This window comes from Heloderma suspectum, chromosome 2 (genome assembly GCF_057233095.1).
Source record: "Heloderma suspectum isolate Gila_16-S chromosome 2, 16-S_ref, whole genome shotgun sequence".
Classification (NCBI taxonomy): domain Eukaryota; kingdom Metazoa; phylum Chordata; class Lepidosauria; order Squamata; family Helodermatidae; genus Heloderma; species Heloderma suspectum.
Window position 1 is genome coordinate 71361455 of NC_139459.1, and position 16098 is coordinate 71377552.

At 46.5% G+C, this 16098-nt stretch overlaps 1 protein-coding gene across 7 annotated transcripts in view; it reads right to left on the reverse strand.

Moving 5' to 3' along the window:
• The window catches only part of PJA2 (praja ring finger ubiquitin ligase 2), a 77202-nt gene extending 62179 nt beyond the window's left edge, over positions 1 to 15023 (reverse strand). For 4 of the 7 annotated variants that reach the window (XR_014787683.1, XM_084833852.1, XM_084833848.1 and 1 more), the window contains exon 1: positions 14963 to 15023. The gene's annotated coding sequence lies outside the window, so the exon portion shown is untranslated. Of the gene's footprint in view, positions 1 to 14695 lie in introns of all 7 variants that reach the window. The other 3 variants (XM_084833851.1, XM_084833849.1, XM_084833853.1) reach the window with 3 other exon arrangements.
• Between the last annotated feature and the right edge of the window lie 1075 nt (positions 15024 to 16098).

The window sequence follows — 16098 nt, forward strand, 5'->3', positions numbered from 1 at the left end:
AGAGATGTGTTTATCTTTACACCATAAAAATGTAGACTCTATCCAAACCAGAACAAATTCCTTGCATTGAAGGGCTGTATTATAATGGGGATTCTGTTGGTGTGCAAGTCACCACCCTGCATAGCACATTTGTTGGTCAAAACAGTCATGGAGTTTTTATTCTGGGGAACTCAACTTATATGCCACCAAGGCCATCCTTGGAGAGTACGTTCAGGATCTTCTTTCCTTTACATTGTGGGTCTATCCAAAATAAGCTGGCTGATAAATACAACAGACTACACACTGCATTTAATGTGTTGTCCTGACTCAGAAATGGATACGTCATGGACTGGAAATGTAGAAAGGGTGCTGTTATTATGGCTTGGCTATTACCTTTGGAAGGCCAAGACCTCAGCTGATACTACAGCATAGCTCATTAAAGAAATCATTCTATGTGGCCACTTTACATATCCTACAGCAACCTTCCCAAAGCTGGCGCCTTCCAGATAGTTTGGAGTACAACTCCCAGGATTCCTGCCCATTGGCCATGTTGGCTGAGGCTGACTGGAGATTAAATCCAAAACATCTGGAGGGTTCTGGATGATAACGATGATTGATGGGTAGCTAACTGATCAAGGGGCTTCTGATCAAGAGCATAGGGAGACAGTTTGACACCATCCTATGCTGAAATCCAGCACTCACACTCTTTCCAAATGACTAGGGCCTTTAGTATTAGTGTTTAAGTGGTGCCTGGTCACAGTACAAGACTGGAAGCAAGAGAGTTACTAAGTATGGGAGCCAACATATTTGGCTGGCTTGTTAGTCAATCAGTCATTGTTTCTACTAGCCAGGTGAGGCTTGGTTTTCTTGCTGCCTTCTCCATAGAGGCAAAACAAATATGACCCTTTTGTACTTGCTGCTCAGTTAAGCTTTACAAAAAAAGAGCAGTAGGGTGGGGGATCTGTAGCAACCTAATTCCTCCAATCAGTGACATTGTGTCCCATCACAATGCACAGCACAGCACCATTTCAAGAGAGCCACTTTACCGCCTGTGTTACCTGCAGCTTTTTCAAAATGTATTACCCCTATGGAGGCTTTCCCAGCTGGTCACTAGAATGAAAGTTATGATTGCCCCTTGTAATTGTATTTGTGGACCTTCATTGAAGCCAATTTTTTTTTATTAAACCGGAAATAATAACCAGTACGACTTGTGACCTAGGCTGGGTAGGACTCCTAACACTGACAGACTTCTGATCATACAGATGGAGGGAGGAATCCTATGGCCGCTAGACAGCGGCTAGACAGCCATAGGATATGCCATTTTCCGGGAACCGACCTTGGAGCCCGCACTCTGAGGTTGGTTCCTGAAGAACTGACCTCCCCGCACTTCTGCGCTGCCTCGGGGGCAGCACGGAACATCGCGGTCCTCCACGCTTGCAAAGGGGCATGACTGGGGGCGTTCTGGGGCGGGGAAGGTGTAGCTGCACGTACGACACCTCCTGTGTTGTACAGGCAGCCTCCTTCCCCACTCCGTGCTCCTGCAGCTAGACAGTTGCAATCGGCTGTCTAGCCAAAAAAACAGGGCAGGAGAAGCACGGAGAGAACGATCCCCTCCATGTTTCTCCTGCCCTGCTTTGCATAGGCGGTCGCCTCCAAGTTCGGAGGTGGCTGCCTATCTCGATAGGATTGCGCCCTTATAGTCTTGGGGTGCTGCTATATCCATTATGTGCACTGTGGCCTAGATTCTAAGCCTACTGTAGTACCATTGAATTCCACTCTCAAAGAGCAACTTTCACCCTCAAAGAGATGAGAAAGATCCTAGTGAGACATGCAGAAAGCAGTCCTCCGTCCAACATAACTAATATAACACTGTTATGGTTGTGAAGTCCTAAGAGCTACTAGATATGTTTCTGTAGTTTCCTATTCCAACGAAAGCTTTCAGCAGAGGTCCTGACAATACAAGATATTAGTGGCTATATTCTGTTTGCTGGAATTATCCTTGCAATGGACCTCCTTTTCTTTATATCATGCCATTCTTTGTGGGGCAATTAACTGTTCCATAAACCTTTTCAAGAGCCAAATTGGAAACACTGTGATACAAGGCTTTCCTATAAATCTCAAGTTCACTGTCCCTTCTGATCCCTAAGAGAGGCCTTCCTACAATGGCCTTAGTTTCTCAGTCTGGTAAACAGGAATGCAGTTAAACTGGTATGACTTACACTAGTCTACTGTTCAGTATCTATTTAATACTTAGAGCCTGCTGGTCAGTGTTGCGGTTTTTCTGGAAAATTTTGAATTGGAAAGTATCCTGGAAGGTTTTCCACTGCCCTAAATTGATGGAAATTTGTTTTAACATGTTTATTTGACCTACACTTAGTAACCAAAATGTTGAAGTACATCATATTAATTTACATGCTGTATAAGTTTCTGAAAAGTTTTTCAAATAGCCCGAAGTAGTTGAAGGGAAATATTTGATTCCGGCCCACCCCCGAATAAAGTGCAATTAGTCTGCAATCCTATGATCTCTGGGAGGATGTCCCAAAAGCCATAAGGCAGAGAGGGGGAGAGAGAGAGAGAGAGAGAGAGGTATCTGCCCTGGAAGAAGAAATCCATTCTTACAAGCGTCCTCCATGAGGTTGTGGTAGGTTCACAGCTGGTGGTATTCCAACATTGGAGAGGTGTTCCAGGGGCATTCCCTGGGCATGCCAGGAGAGACTGTGGATCTGCCGGATTCAAAGTCCTCCCATTCCCCCAGAACAACAGAATAACTATACCAGTCCTGGAGCTGACATCGTTCATCTCCCTCCCATTCAAATCAACTGGAGAGAAACTTTTTAAGAGGAAAAAACCCACCAGAAAAGGGGCCCCCTGCTCCTCTCTGCTTTCTGCCACAAGAACAGCAGGGTTTTGGAAAAGGTGGCTCCTCCTCCTTTGGATATTCCTGCCCCCACTGGTAGAATTGTTTTGCCCATTTAGTTCCAATGTTATATTCCAACATATTCAAAGCTTCACTTGGAAATTATTTTTATTGGAACATACAAGAGAAGCCAATAGCATATACTTCTCTTAAATACTGAGGAAAAAGGAAAGCACTGAAAACTGTTCATATACTATTTTTTAGCATGCCTGAATAACTGTGTGTATAAGTGCTTCCTGGGATAGTCACTTGAAAAAAATACTTGATTTGACTGACATTGTATCTACTTCCCGTTGCCCAATTTGACTAACATGGTGTTCATGGTGTTTCTAATTAAGTTTATGAAACAATGTATTTCTAGAAGTGGAAAATGTTCTGTGGAAATTTTCCACCCCGCATCTCGGCTGTTGGGATTCTTACAAAGAATGCTGGACTAGATGGATATTTGTCTGATACAGCAAGACATATGTTCTTCAGCAAGAGTGTGTATCTTAATACAGATTAGTTATGCTTTTACTCTTATGCACCCTGGCTTTCTAAATTTAATGCATATTGAAATGCCATAGCTTAGTGGTAGAGTAGATATTTGCAAACAAAAGGTCCCAGGTTTACTCCTCAGAATTTCCAGGTAGGGCTGGAAAAGACTCCTAACTGAAAGCCTGGAAAACATGGTAAGTGTAGACAATGCTGAGCTACATGGATGAAACATCTGATTGGATATAAGGCAGCTTTCTTTTATGGAAAATGGGACCCCAGGTTGTTGTTTTTTAAATAGATCTTAGAAGATTGGATCAGTTCATTCATGCTCTACTGAACCTATAGCAACTGAAGAATGTTTCCTTTTAAGTTCGCTCCTCTGAACAGAACATGTCACCTTTTTTTGTATGCAGATCCTCATCCACTTTTTGCAATTTGACCACTTCAGTCCTCAACTCACCCCTCTGACTTCCTCTAGTTTTACCCCAGCATTGATTAGAGGTACAGACTTCAGCCCTGGCTAAAAGCAGAATCTGAGTTTACTGCTTGTGGCAACCATCTCCCCCTTCCCTTTTTCTTTCCACTAGGAAAGGACTACCTGACACAGCTCTTCTTTTAGAGATAATTCCTGGGGCAACTGCAGGATAGTGTTGGAGACAAGCCCCATGATGCAGGTTCTGGCAGTGTCCAGAATTATTTTTCACCATCATCAGCTAGTGACCCTCCTTTTGACATACTCAGACCAAGCAGTCTTCATTTTAGCCTTAGGATAGGCTACTGTACTACATTTCCTAGAGGACTTCGGCTACTGCAGAATGCTATGACTCTCCTTGTGTTCCTATTGCTCCCCTCACATTACAATACATGAGCCATATCACAGATGGCAATGTTGCCCCAACCCCTACAAGTGAAGGTCCTAGTTTTCGCTCATGAAGTCCTACATTGTATGATCTCTGCCTAACCAAGAATGTCAACAAAATGATGTCTATGCCATGTTAAATGTCACAACTATATGAAGAGGTCTTATCTTCATATATTTGTGACATAACTGTGGAACTTTCCACACCTGCCAAGGATCTTGCTGCAAGACCTTTTTGAGGTGGGGTGTGCATGTGTGTATTATCAACTGGGTTTTATGTATTAGATGGGGAGATGATATAGATGGGGGGATGCATTGTTTTGATTTTTAATTGTTGGTGGGGGTGGGTTTTGGGGGGATTCTGTTGTGTTTTTAGGGGTGGGTAGCTTGCCTGATAGGCAGAAACGAGGGGGCATGTGGCCACCTGACGGAGGCAGTGGGGGGAGTGTTGGGGGCCAGAATATACAGAGGCTGGGCGGCGGGCGCTGGCAGAGTGCTAGGGGCAGGCCACGCCAGGTAAGGGGAACAAGGGAGAGATATGTAATATCTGTCCCCTGTTCCAGGCCTGTCCAGAGCCAAAGGATGGCTGGGGGAGGCATGACCCCATCTTCTGGCCTTCGTCTGCTGCTCTGCAGTGCCAGGTCTGTTACCCAGAAAACCTCCCTCATCCATGACATGATCTGGGATGAGGGTGCAGACCTGGCATGTATTACGGAGACCTGGCTGGCTGAGGCCGCTACTCCAACTCTTGCGGCCATGTGTCCAGCCGGATTTTCATATGCACAGCAGCTGAGGGCTGGGGACTGGGGAGGGGGAGTGGCTGTTATCTACCGGGAGTCCTTGGTCTTCACCAGACCCCCTCTCCAGGAGTGCATGTACTGGAGGTTGGACCCAAAGGGCAGTCTGGGGATTCTGCTCATGTATTGCCCACCCCGCTGTACAACTGACTCCCTGGCTGAGGTGCTTGAGGTGGTCTCTGATGTGCGTGTACAGTCCCCTAACTTACTGGTTTTGGGGGACTTCAATGTACATTCAGAGGCCATCCTCATGGGGGCACCTTGGGACTTCATGGAGACCATGGCTTCCTGGGAGCTGCACCCTATTCCAACTGGACTCACCCATGTAGCCAGTCATCCGCTAGATCTTGTGTTTGTTTCTGGAGAAATGGGGAGTGATCTGGAAGTCGGGGGTATATCCACCACCCCCTTGACATGGTCAGATCACTATCTGGTGACGTTGGACTTCTTGGTTCCACAACCCCTCTGCAGGGGTGGAGGACCCATTAAAATGGTCTGCCCCCAGACGTCTTATGGATCTAAATGGATTCCTGAACGTGCTTGGGGATTCATGCAAATGGCCACTCGGTAGAGACCCTGGTGGGTGGGTGGAATGCCGCAATCACTGGGGCATTCGATCGGGTGGCTCCAAAACGCCCTCTCCCACTGAACAGGGCTCAGACTGTACCATGGTTCAGTCCGTGGTTACGAGTTCTGAAACAGGAGGTGAGACAGCTAAAGCGCCGGTGGCAGAAGTCTCGCTCCAATGACAATCAGACACGGGCTAGAGCTGTATCTTCAGCCTATCACGTGGAGGTGAAGGAAGCAAAAAAGGGATATTATGCTGCCTCTATCGTGTCTGCAGAGTGCTGTCCCAGGAGGCTGTTCCAAGTGGTCCGGAGCCTGGTCGGTCCAGTTGCTCCGGAACTGCTGGAGCATTCTAAGGCCTCCTGTGAGGTCTTGGCAAGGCACTTTGCAGATAAAATTGATTGGAGTGTTATTCCATGTGCCGTAGATACAATTAGCGAGCAAAAGGTAGTCTGTGGCAAACCGGATTTGTGGGATTGGTTCCAGCTTCTTCTTCTTTCTGATGAAGTGGAAAAGGTGCTTTCATCTGTAAGGCCGACCACCTGCTTACTTGATCCTTGCCCATCTTGGCTCATTATGAGCTGCAGAGAGAGGCTGGGTGAGGGGATCAGGGTGGCCCTTGAGGAGCGAATGATGCCATCAGCTCTCAAGGAGGCAGTGATAAGACCACTTTTAAAAAAGCCCTCCTCGGAGCCCCAAGTTTTGAACAACTTTCGCCCAGTTTTGAATCTGCCATTTTGGGGCAAGGTGATTGAGCGGGTGGTGGCAATGCAGTTGAAGGCACACTTGGAAGAAGCCGATTATCTAGATCCATTTCAATCGGGCTTCAGGCCTGGGCATGGGACAGAAACAGCCTTGGTCGCCTTGGTGGATGATATGAGGAGGGCTCTGGATAGGGGTGAATGCTCCTTCCTTGTTCTCCTCAAAGTCTTAGCGGCTTTTGATACCGTTGACCACAGTATCCTCCTGGGCCACTTGGAGGGGTTGGCCATTGGAGACACTGTATTACGGTGGTTCCGGTCCTTCCTCTCCGGCAGGTACCAGAGGGTAGCACTGGGAGAGGAGGTTTCAGACCTGTGGCCGCTCACTTGTGAGGTGCCACAGGGTTCCATCCTCTCCCCAATGCTATTTAACATCTATGTGAAGCTGCTGGGGGCTAGCATCAGGAGGTTTGGGGTGCGGTGTCATCAATATGCGCATGACACGCAGCTCTACCTCTCGTTTAAATCTTCACCAAGGTTGGCCGTAGAATTCCTGTCCAAATGTCTGGAGACGGTGAGTGGCTGGATGGGGAGAAATAAGCTGAAGCTGAACCCTGACAAGACCGAGGTACTTTTGGTGGGAGACAAGAGGAGGCTGGGGGATGTTGACCTGGTGTTGAATGGGGTATGGTTACCCTTGAAAGACCAGGTCCGCAGCCTGGGGGTCATTTTGGACTCCCAGCTGTCCATGGAGGCTCAGGTGTCAGCTGTGAGCTGGACAGCGCTGTACCAACTCCATCTGATATGGCGGCTGCGCCCTTACCTTCCCAACCATCTGCTCCCATCGGTAGTACATGACCTGGTCTCCTCTCATCTAGATTACTGTAATGCGCTCTACGTGGGGTTACCCTTGAAGATGGTTCGGAAGCTGCAGCTGATACAAAATACAGCAGCTCACCTGATTAAAGGCAGCTGCCGGCTGCTCTTTGAGAAATCATGGAGGACGGGGAAAGTGCCAGATGACTGGATGAGGGCTAATGATGTCCCTATCTTCAAAAAGGGTAAAAAGGAGGAACCTGGGAACTACAGACCAATCAGTCTGACATCAATCCCTGGGAAAATTCTGGAGCAGATGATAAAGCAATCCATCTGGAAGCACCTTGAAAACAATGCAGTGATTACTCAAAGCCAACATGGATTTGTCAAAAACAAGTCCTGCCAGACAAATCTAATCTCATTTTTTGATCAAATAACCTCCCTTGTGGACCGTGGGAATGCTGTAGATATCATATACCTTGACTTCAGCAAAGCTTTCGACAAAGTGCCCCATGATATCCTGATGAGCAAACTAGCTAAAAGTGGGCTAGATGAAACAACTCTCAGGTGGATCCACAGTTGGCTACAGAATCGGACTCAAAGAGTACTGATCAATGGGACCTTCTCAAACTGGGGAGAGGTAACGAGTGGGGTACCGCAGGGCTCAGTCCTGGGCCCAGTGCTCTTCAACATTTTTATTAATGACTTGGAGGAGGAGGTGCAGGGAATGCTGATCAAATTTGCAGATGACACAAAATTGGGCGGGATAGCTAATACTTTGGAAGACAGAAACAAATTCAAAGTGATCTGGATAGACTGGAGCGCTGGGCAGAAAACAACGGAATGACATTTAATACAGATAAATAACAAAAATGCAAATGCTATTTTGGGCTGCATTAATAGAAGCATAGCTTCCAAATCCCGGGAAGTACAAGTTCCCCTCTACTCAGCACTGGTTAGGCCTCATCTGGAGTACTGTGTCCAGTTCTGGGCACCACACTTTAAGAAGGATGCAGACAAACTGGAGAGGGTTCAGAGGAGGGCAACAAAGATGATCAGGGGACTGGAAACAAAGCCCTGTGAAGAGAGACTGAAGGAACTGGGCATGTTTATCCTTGAGAAGAGAAGACTGAGGGGAGATATGATAGCGCTCTTCAAGTCCTTGAAAGGTTGTCACAGAGAGGAAGGCCAGGATCTCTTCTCGATCATCCCAAAGTGCAGGACACGGAATAATGGGCTCAAATTACAGGAAGCCAGTTTCCGGCTGAACATCAGGAAAAACTTCCTGACTGTTAGAGCAATACGACAATGTAACCAATTACCTATGGAGGTGGTGGACTCTCACACACCAGAGGCATTCAAGACGAGGCTGAACAGCCATCTGTCAGGGATGTTCTGACTTGGATTCCTGCATTGAGCAGGGGGTTGGACTCGATGGCCTTGTAGGCCCCTTCCAACCCTACTATTCTGTGATTCTATAAGAGCACATCACTCCAGTGCTGAAGGAGTTGCACTGGTTACCAGTTGTTTTCTGGGCCAAATTCAAAGTGTTGGTTTTGACCTTTAAAACCCTATATGGTTCCGGCCCAGCCTATCTTAAGGAGCGCTTCCAGCAACACCAGACAGGTCGCTTAACAAGATCAGCCTCGGATGGCTTTCTCTCTGCCCCATCAGCCAGGAGAGCTAGGCTGGTGAGGATGAGGGAGAGGGCCTTCTCTGTGGTGGCCCCCACTCTGTGGAACTTCCACCCTAGGGAACTCCACCATGACCCCTCTTTAATGAGCTTCCGCCATGCATTAAAAACGTGGTTGTTCAGGCAGGCATTTGGGGTGGGAAGGGTATTTTTAGAAATATGTTTTAAAGTAGAATTTTATTGTTTTAAAACTGTTTGTATTGCTGTACATCACCCAGAGTGGCTGGGTGACCGGCCAGATGGGCGATTAAGAAATTCAATCAATCGATCAATCATCCCAATCAAACTGGGATGGTGAACTCATAACCCTCCAGATGCTTTGGCCTACAACTTCTAACAACCTTAGCCAGCACAGCTAATTGTGAGGGATGATGGGAGCTGTAGGCCAAAACATCTGGAGGAGAACAAGCTACCCACCCCTGCTATAGAACAAACCACTGTCAGATAAACTTCTCCAAAATAATTAATACTGGAGGATTTAACACATCACTGAATAATTAAATCCTCTCGGCCCACTCTCAGATTAAAAAAAAAATAAACCACAGAATCAAATCCAATATTACATTAGCATGGCTTTTATTAAAGCAATTATTTGTTCAAAGTCAGTTTCATCTTATTCTTCCTCAGAACCTCTAGAGGAGAGCACATAGAGGCTCCCTTAGCTTCACCACAGCTTTTCTATATAACTGATTTGCAACACTTAACAGAATAAGTTCTTCATGCAATGCAGTCCAAAACAGAAATCCTTGACATAGGATTTGTGAATCTGTTCATGTTTTCTTTTAAGAAAATACTTTTGTTATACATCAGGGAAAGGGAATGTGTTGGCCCTCTTGATTTTGTTGGTTTGCAACTCCCATGATCCTTCACCACTGGCTATGCTGGCTAGGGCTGATGGGAGCTGCAGTCCAACAACATTTGGAGGGCCACCCATTCCCCACATGAAACCATACCTTTGACAAATTCTGATATCCATAAATATTTTACTTTGCCTTAAGCTAGCTAAATATTTTGATTAGTCACAGATTATACAATCCAGTGCTGCAAGCTGAAAAGTGAAATGGTGAAGAGGATATACAGGATGCATAAACCTTACAAATGCATTGGCACTACTAGCTCCAGGGAGTTCAATTTCAGAGCTAAAACATCCCACCATTTCATCTCTATAAAGAATATTAAAGAAATCACATAATACCATGGATCTTCCTGTTGAATACAAACATTTTGAAGTTACATAAGCAGCACCTTGAAGCTAAATAAAAGTGTTAGTGGTGTAGTATGCAGTAAAATAACTAACTTGTAATTTAGTTGAAAGTGTGTATTTAATGTATCACAATACAGGATTACCATACACAAACACAAAAAGGAACAACAGAAGCACTCTAAGTACTGTCTGAGGTCCTGTGTTATTACTGTTATCCTTACAAGGCAACATGTTCACTGATTCAGGCTGAATACTGCTTGTAGCTCAATGATGCCAGACTTCCAGAAAATTTTGAATTGGAAAATTTTCTGGAAAAGTTTCCTATGCAAATTAAGCTAATTTGTATTGGAACATCTGCATAGGATCATTTGCATTTTCCGTTTGCATTGAAAATTTTTCTGATGCCCTAGAGAGTAATCTAACTTAGCACATTTATTTTACTTGTATTTACTAAACAGCAATATTTTTAAAATACCCCATGTTCATTTTTTGTCCAAATATACCACAAGTATTTGACCTGAAATATTTGAGGGGGGAAATTAAAGCACACTTAGGGTGCAATCCTATGCCTGTTTAGACAGAAAAAAGTCCTACAACTCCCCACATGGCTAGCTGGGAAATCCTGGAAATTGTAGGACTTTTTTCTATGATTTAAATGTTATATTATGTAGAAATAGTTATTGGAATACTTGTAAAATTTAAAGACAACAGCATGCACTTCTCTTACATTGTTTCAATGTAAGAAAAATGCAAAGGTACTGGGAACTGTTGATACACTAATAAAGCCTTCCCCAACTGGTGCCCTCCAGATACGTCAGACTACAATGACCAGCATCCCTGTCCAACACATCTGGAGGGCAAAAGATTGGAGAAGTCTGCATTAATTAATGTTAGCAACCCAATGAACTGTGCATGATATATTGACGACTCATCTATTTCAACTCCTTTCCACTAAGGCTGCTGGGGTACCTTCAGTTTTACTGCCACCACTTATTAGTTCCATTTCATACCAAGACATCTATGTAGTCTCTCACATAATTGCTAGGGATAATCACCTGAAAAACATTAATTACAACTGCCAAGCATCTGAAAGGCACCAGGTTGGGGAAGGCTATTTATTTCAGAGGATTTCTATACTACTTTTCATTAAAATTAAAATCCCACAGCAGTTTAAAATCATGATAAAATACAATAAAACCAATAATTAAAACAAAAAAACAGTGATAAAGCAATAAAATCTGATTGGAATAACCAGGGCTAGCTGGCAACACTAGGGGTCAGGGAAATGCCTGGGTAAACAGATGTGTTTAAGTCAGTGGTGGAAATACTCCACACTAGGACCCAGTCTGCATGTAACGGCTAACGTAGCGGCCGCATAATAATGAACCTGTCTGATCTCAATGGGAAGATCGTTCCACATGGTGGACACCACAACTGAGAAAGCACTCCTCCACACCATGGGCAAACGAGCCTCAGTAGGCCGGGGTTTGGTAAGAAAGGCCTCCGCCGGAGAATGAAGCGACGAGGCTGGCTTATACAGGAGAAAGTGGTCTTTCAGATAACCTGGCCCAGACCTATTTAGGGCCTTATAAACCAGCAGTAAAACCTTGAACATGGTGTGGTAGCTAATTGGCAACCAGTGCAGAGTTTTCAGCACAGGAGTCATATGTGCATGGTAAGAAGCTCCACTAAGCAATCTAGCTACTGTTCTATATTATCCATATGAGTGAGCAAATCAAAATTGCCCTACTTAATTGGGAAGGGCTATCATGGCTATTTTAACTTTAAAATACTTGTGGCAGAAAATAGGTTTGACACCCCAGTCCTACGTATTGGCAGTCTCCAACCCTGCTGCTGTGTTCCCGCTTATTCTGTTGCACCGGCAGTACTGATAGCGCAACCAGAGGTTAGCACTTCCTAAAAAGCCTGAAAACAAGTGGAAATGCTCCGCTGATCTGCCCCATTCCAGAAACTAGAGCTTCCACTTTTTTCTGGATGTTTTAAGAATGGCTGTCTCCCTGTTGTGCTAGTGGTGGATTCCACTGGCATGCGGGCACAATAAGATACTGCCCTATATTATCTTGAATGTACGTTTAGCTGATTTCAGTAAAACTTACTCCCAATCAACTGGACACCGAATTTCACCCTTTTATGGTGCAATCGTATGCCTGTTTAGACAGAAAAAGGTCCTACAACTCCCAGCATCCTCCAGCCAGTCATGGCTGGCTGGGGAATGCTGGGAGTTGTAGGACTTTTTTTTCTGTCTAAACAGGCATCGGATTGTGCCCTTAGTGTCAAAAAGTTCTAGGCTGAGTAGCTTAGGGCACAATCGTATGCCTGTTTAGACAGGGAAAAGTCCTACAACTTCCAGCCCGCCCCAGCCAGCAGTGCAGGCTGGGGCATGCTGGGAGTTGTAGGCCTTTTCTCTGTCTAAACATACATAGGATTGCGTCCTTAGACAGTGAAACTTTAACAAGTTGTAAACCAAAATCAAGCAGTTTAAGTATCCAGTTAAACTTTAAGAAGGAAAATTGTAGTACCACAGTATGTTGCATTACCACTACCCACTTTCCATTTAATTTCTTAAGGGTTAATTTTTTTTAAGAAGGCACTGCGGTCATTCAAGATAAGATGAACATTGATTTGTTTATTTATCTGTTACATTTATATCCCACCTTGCATCCAAGGAGCCCAAGGTGGCGTACATGATCCCCCTCCTCTCCATTTTATCCTCATACTTTTTATCCTGAGAGGTAAGTTATGCTGAGAGACAGTGATTGACCCAAAGTCACCAAATGAGCTTCATGGCCAAGTGGGGACTACAACCAAGATCTCCAGAGTCCCAGTCCAACACTCTAATCACTATACCACACTGGCTCTCCAGGTGTGCACAATATGTGCATAAGCTCTCTGATTTGTATTTAAAGTAATGCACCAGATCTTTACAAGCATACATTGTTTTATTTTCCTGTTCTCATTTAACATAGGAAAAAAGGATATCATATTATCTGAAACAGTGATGGAAATATCTAAATAGACTCAAGAGTTTCTCCTTCAAAGACGTTTACATCACTGCTTGTTATGCAGATGTAGCATTTTAATATACAAGAAGAAACTTTTCTGTTCCTTACATACTGGATGATATAGACTGATGGGGTAACGAAAAAGAGAGAATGTCTGGTCTTGAAGCAGGGGCTGGACTAAACAACCTTTTGATCTCTTCCAGACTTGATTCTGTAATCATTCCTAAGTTTAGATAAGTTGAGAGCCAATGGGATTTAGAAATAGTACTGAATATGGAAGATGGGATCTTTCTATGTACACCCCATGTAACTGCCTGGAGCTTCCTGTAAGGATGGGATACAAAGTGGAAAAATAAATGTTTAATATATGTACATACATACATGCACAGGTGCGTGCACACACACATGCTATAACTACATGGGGAAAACTGAAGGAAGGAACCAGTATGGGAATGAAAGAACAAGGTTTCAAAGATGTACTATTTATTTAGTGTTGTAGGGCTCTGCAGAAGAAACCAAGGACCAAACTAGATGTGACGGGGCAATTGTGCACGTGACTCTTTCAGGGTCACGTGTACAATCAAGGATCTGGTAAAACAAACCTGCATGCTATCTGCTTGAGTGAGCATGCAAGAATGTTTTCTGCTGAGCCTTGATGAGACTGATTCAGAGCCAAACTAGATGTGAAAAGCACAGCCATGTGTATTCCATATAGATGTCTGCCCTGTTCACATGTTTTGGGGGTGGGGCTCTACTCTTTACACAAAAAGAAATGCACATGGGAGGGAAAAACCCATCTCCTTCCCCCTATCCTCTGTTGCTTTAAACAATTTTCTCCCTGCTCAAGTTGCTTCTAGAACAGGAACCTTTTTAAAGCATTGGAATGCAACAAGATAAAGATGGGAAGGGACAGGTTTTGCTCCCCATCCCTGGATGGTCCTTGGTTGCTGCTGCTGCTGTTTTGTATAAAGAGTAAGATGCTCACAACCCCACATCCTTTATATGTGAATGGAGCAGGCATGTGCACAACTGCCTGACACATCTAATTTGGTTCCTAGTTGCTCCTGAAGAAAGTATTTACAACTCAAAATACATTCGCCTTTAATAAGTAATTCAACGCACTTCTGAAGTCTCTTTCCTTCATTTATGGAAAATAAAATCACCAAAAAGCAAATTACAAGAGCCATACATTCTGTTTACAATCTCAGCCATTCCAAATCCCCTCATGTATACTCAAATGGAGCGGGGAAAGAGGAAGACACTTGCACCAACAGGACCACAATGCCCGTGCAAATCTCACAGGCCGGAACAAGTAACACCTGCCAAAGGCTGACAAACAAACCTCGCTGCACCGCTCTCTACGCGACCTGTAACCCCCTGAACCGCACGTGAAGAAGCAGGCTCGCGTCGCCCCCCGGTACACACAAGCGGAAAACGCACCCATGTCGTTCGGCGCCTCCACCCCACGCCCCGTGCATCGCCAAGCTTCTCCTCCCTCCCCCGCCACCTCCGTCCCCTCCTCCTAAGGAATCGGCCCCACACAACCCCCCGAGGCCGCATCGCAGCCCTGCCGGGCCCTCCCGCCTGTGCCATCCCCAGCCCCACGCCGAAACCCGAGGCTCAGCCCCAGAATATCAAAACTCCGCTGGCAGCGGCGCCCACCTTCCTGGCGGGGAAGGTGTCGACCCGAAAGCCCCGTCCTCTCAGCAGCCGGGCCGCGGGAACCACCGCCAAGCGGAGGCGGGGGCCCGGGCGGTGCGGCCTGCTTCCCCTCCCCCGCCACAGGCCTCGGCTCTGAGGAGAACAAGGAGGGGTCGGGAGCGAGCCAGAGCCCAGGAAGCCCCTGGCCCCGCCCGAGCGCCCCGCGGCGGCGGCGGCGCCTCCCGCCCCGCCCCGCACGCAGCCCAAGAATACGGACGCAGGACTCACCCGCTCCCCCTAAGCCAAAGGCCGACAGGGTAGCGGCAGTCACGACACACCGCCTCGGAACGGAAAGGTAGCCCAGCCAATCCCGTCCCGCAGCGCCGGCCAACCCCGCCTCTCACCTATCAGACAGGAGCCAATCGAGGAGAACAATGAGGCGGAGAGTGGACGGAGGGGGCCCGCCCCTCGAAGAGCAGGAGGGCTGCGGGTTTCTGCCAGCGAGCTCCCGGCGCGCGCGCCGCCCGAGGCTCCCTGCCCGACTCCCTCGCGTGCGGGCGGCCCCACCGCCCTCAGAGCTTTGCACAGCCGCAGCCCGTCCTCTCCTCCTCGCAGAGCCATGGAAGCCTCCCCCGAAACGCGACGTTATGCCCGCGGAGCAGTAGGGCAGGGACAGTCCCCCCAGCAGTGAGACGTGACCTGCCAGGATTCAGGCGGCCCCGCACTGAAGCAAGCTTAGCAACATCGCATATTCACCGCAGCCGCGTTCTATCGTCCTGCCCTTGAGTTGCCGCCAGACCCACATAATTGCTGAAAAGCGTGTAACCAAACGCTAGGACAGCCTTCCCCAAGGTGGTGCTTTCTGGATGCTTAGGACTACAACTCCCATCAGCCCCAGATAGCATGGCCAAGAGTAAGGGGTGGTGGGAGTTGTAGGCCAAAACATCTGCAGGGTCACACAAGTTGTGCACCCCTACTTTAAGGGATAGGGGCATGTATGCCTTCTTGAGGTCAAAATCAGATGGCCCCACTACCTGTGTTGTATATGAATGGGGCGCAGATATGCATAAACAGATGTGGTTCCTACCACCACATCTAGTTTGGCTCTTAATGAAGAATGCATACTCAGGAAGGATCACTTCATATAGTTTAATTGTTCCTTTACAGTTAATAGATCCTGAACAGACACTCTTCCTTTGTAAATGTGAATTAAATGAATGGACCATCCCCATGTGGGTTCTCTCTCTAGGACACAACAGTAGGCATTGGAAGCAGGGCCAGCCCTACCGTAAGGCAGAGTGATGCGACTGCCTCAGGCGAGAGATGCTGAGCAGGAGCAGTGGCACCCTCCCAGCTGTTGTCATGATCTCCCTTCCTGTTCCCCTCTGTTGGAGGACAGAGCAGTGTATGCCACACAACCTGTC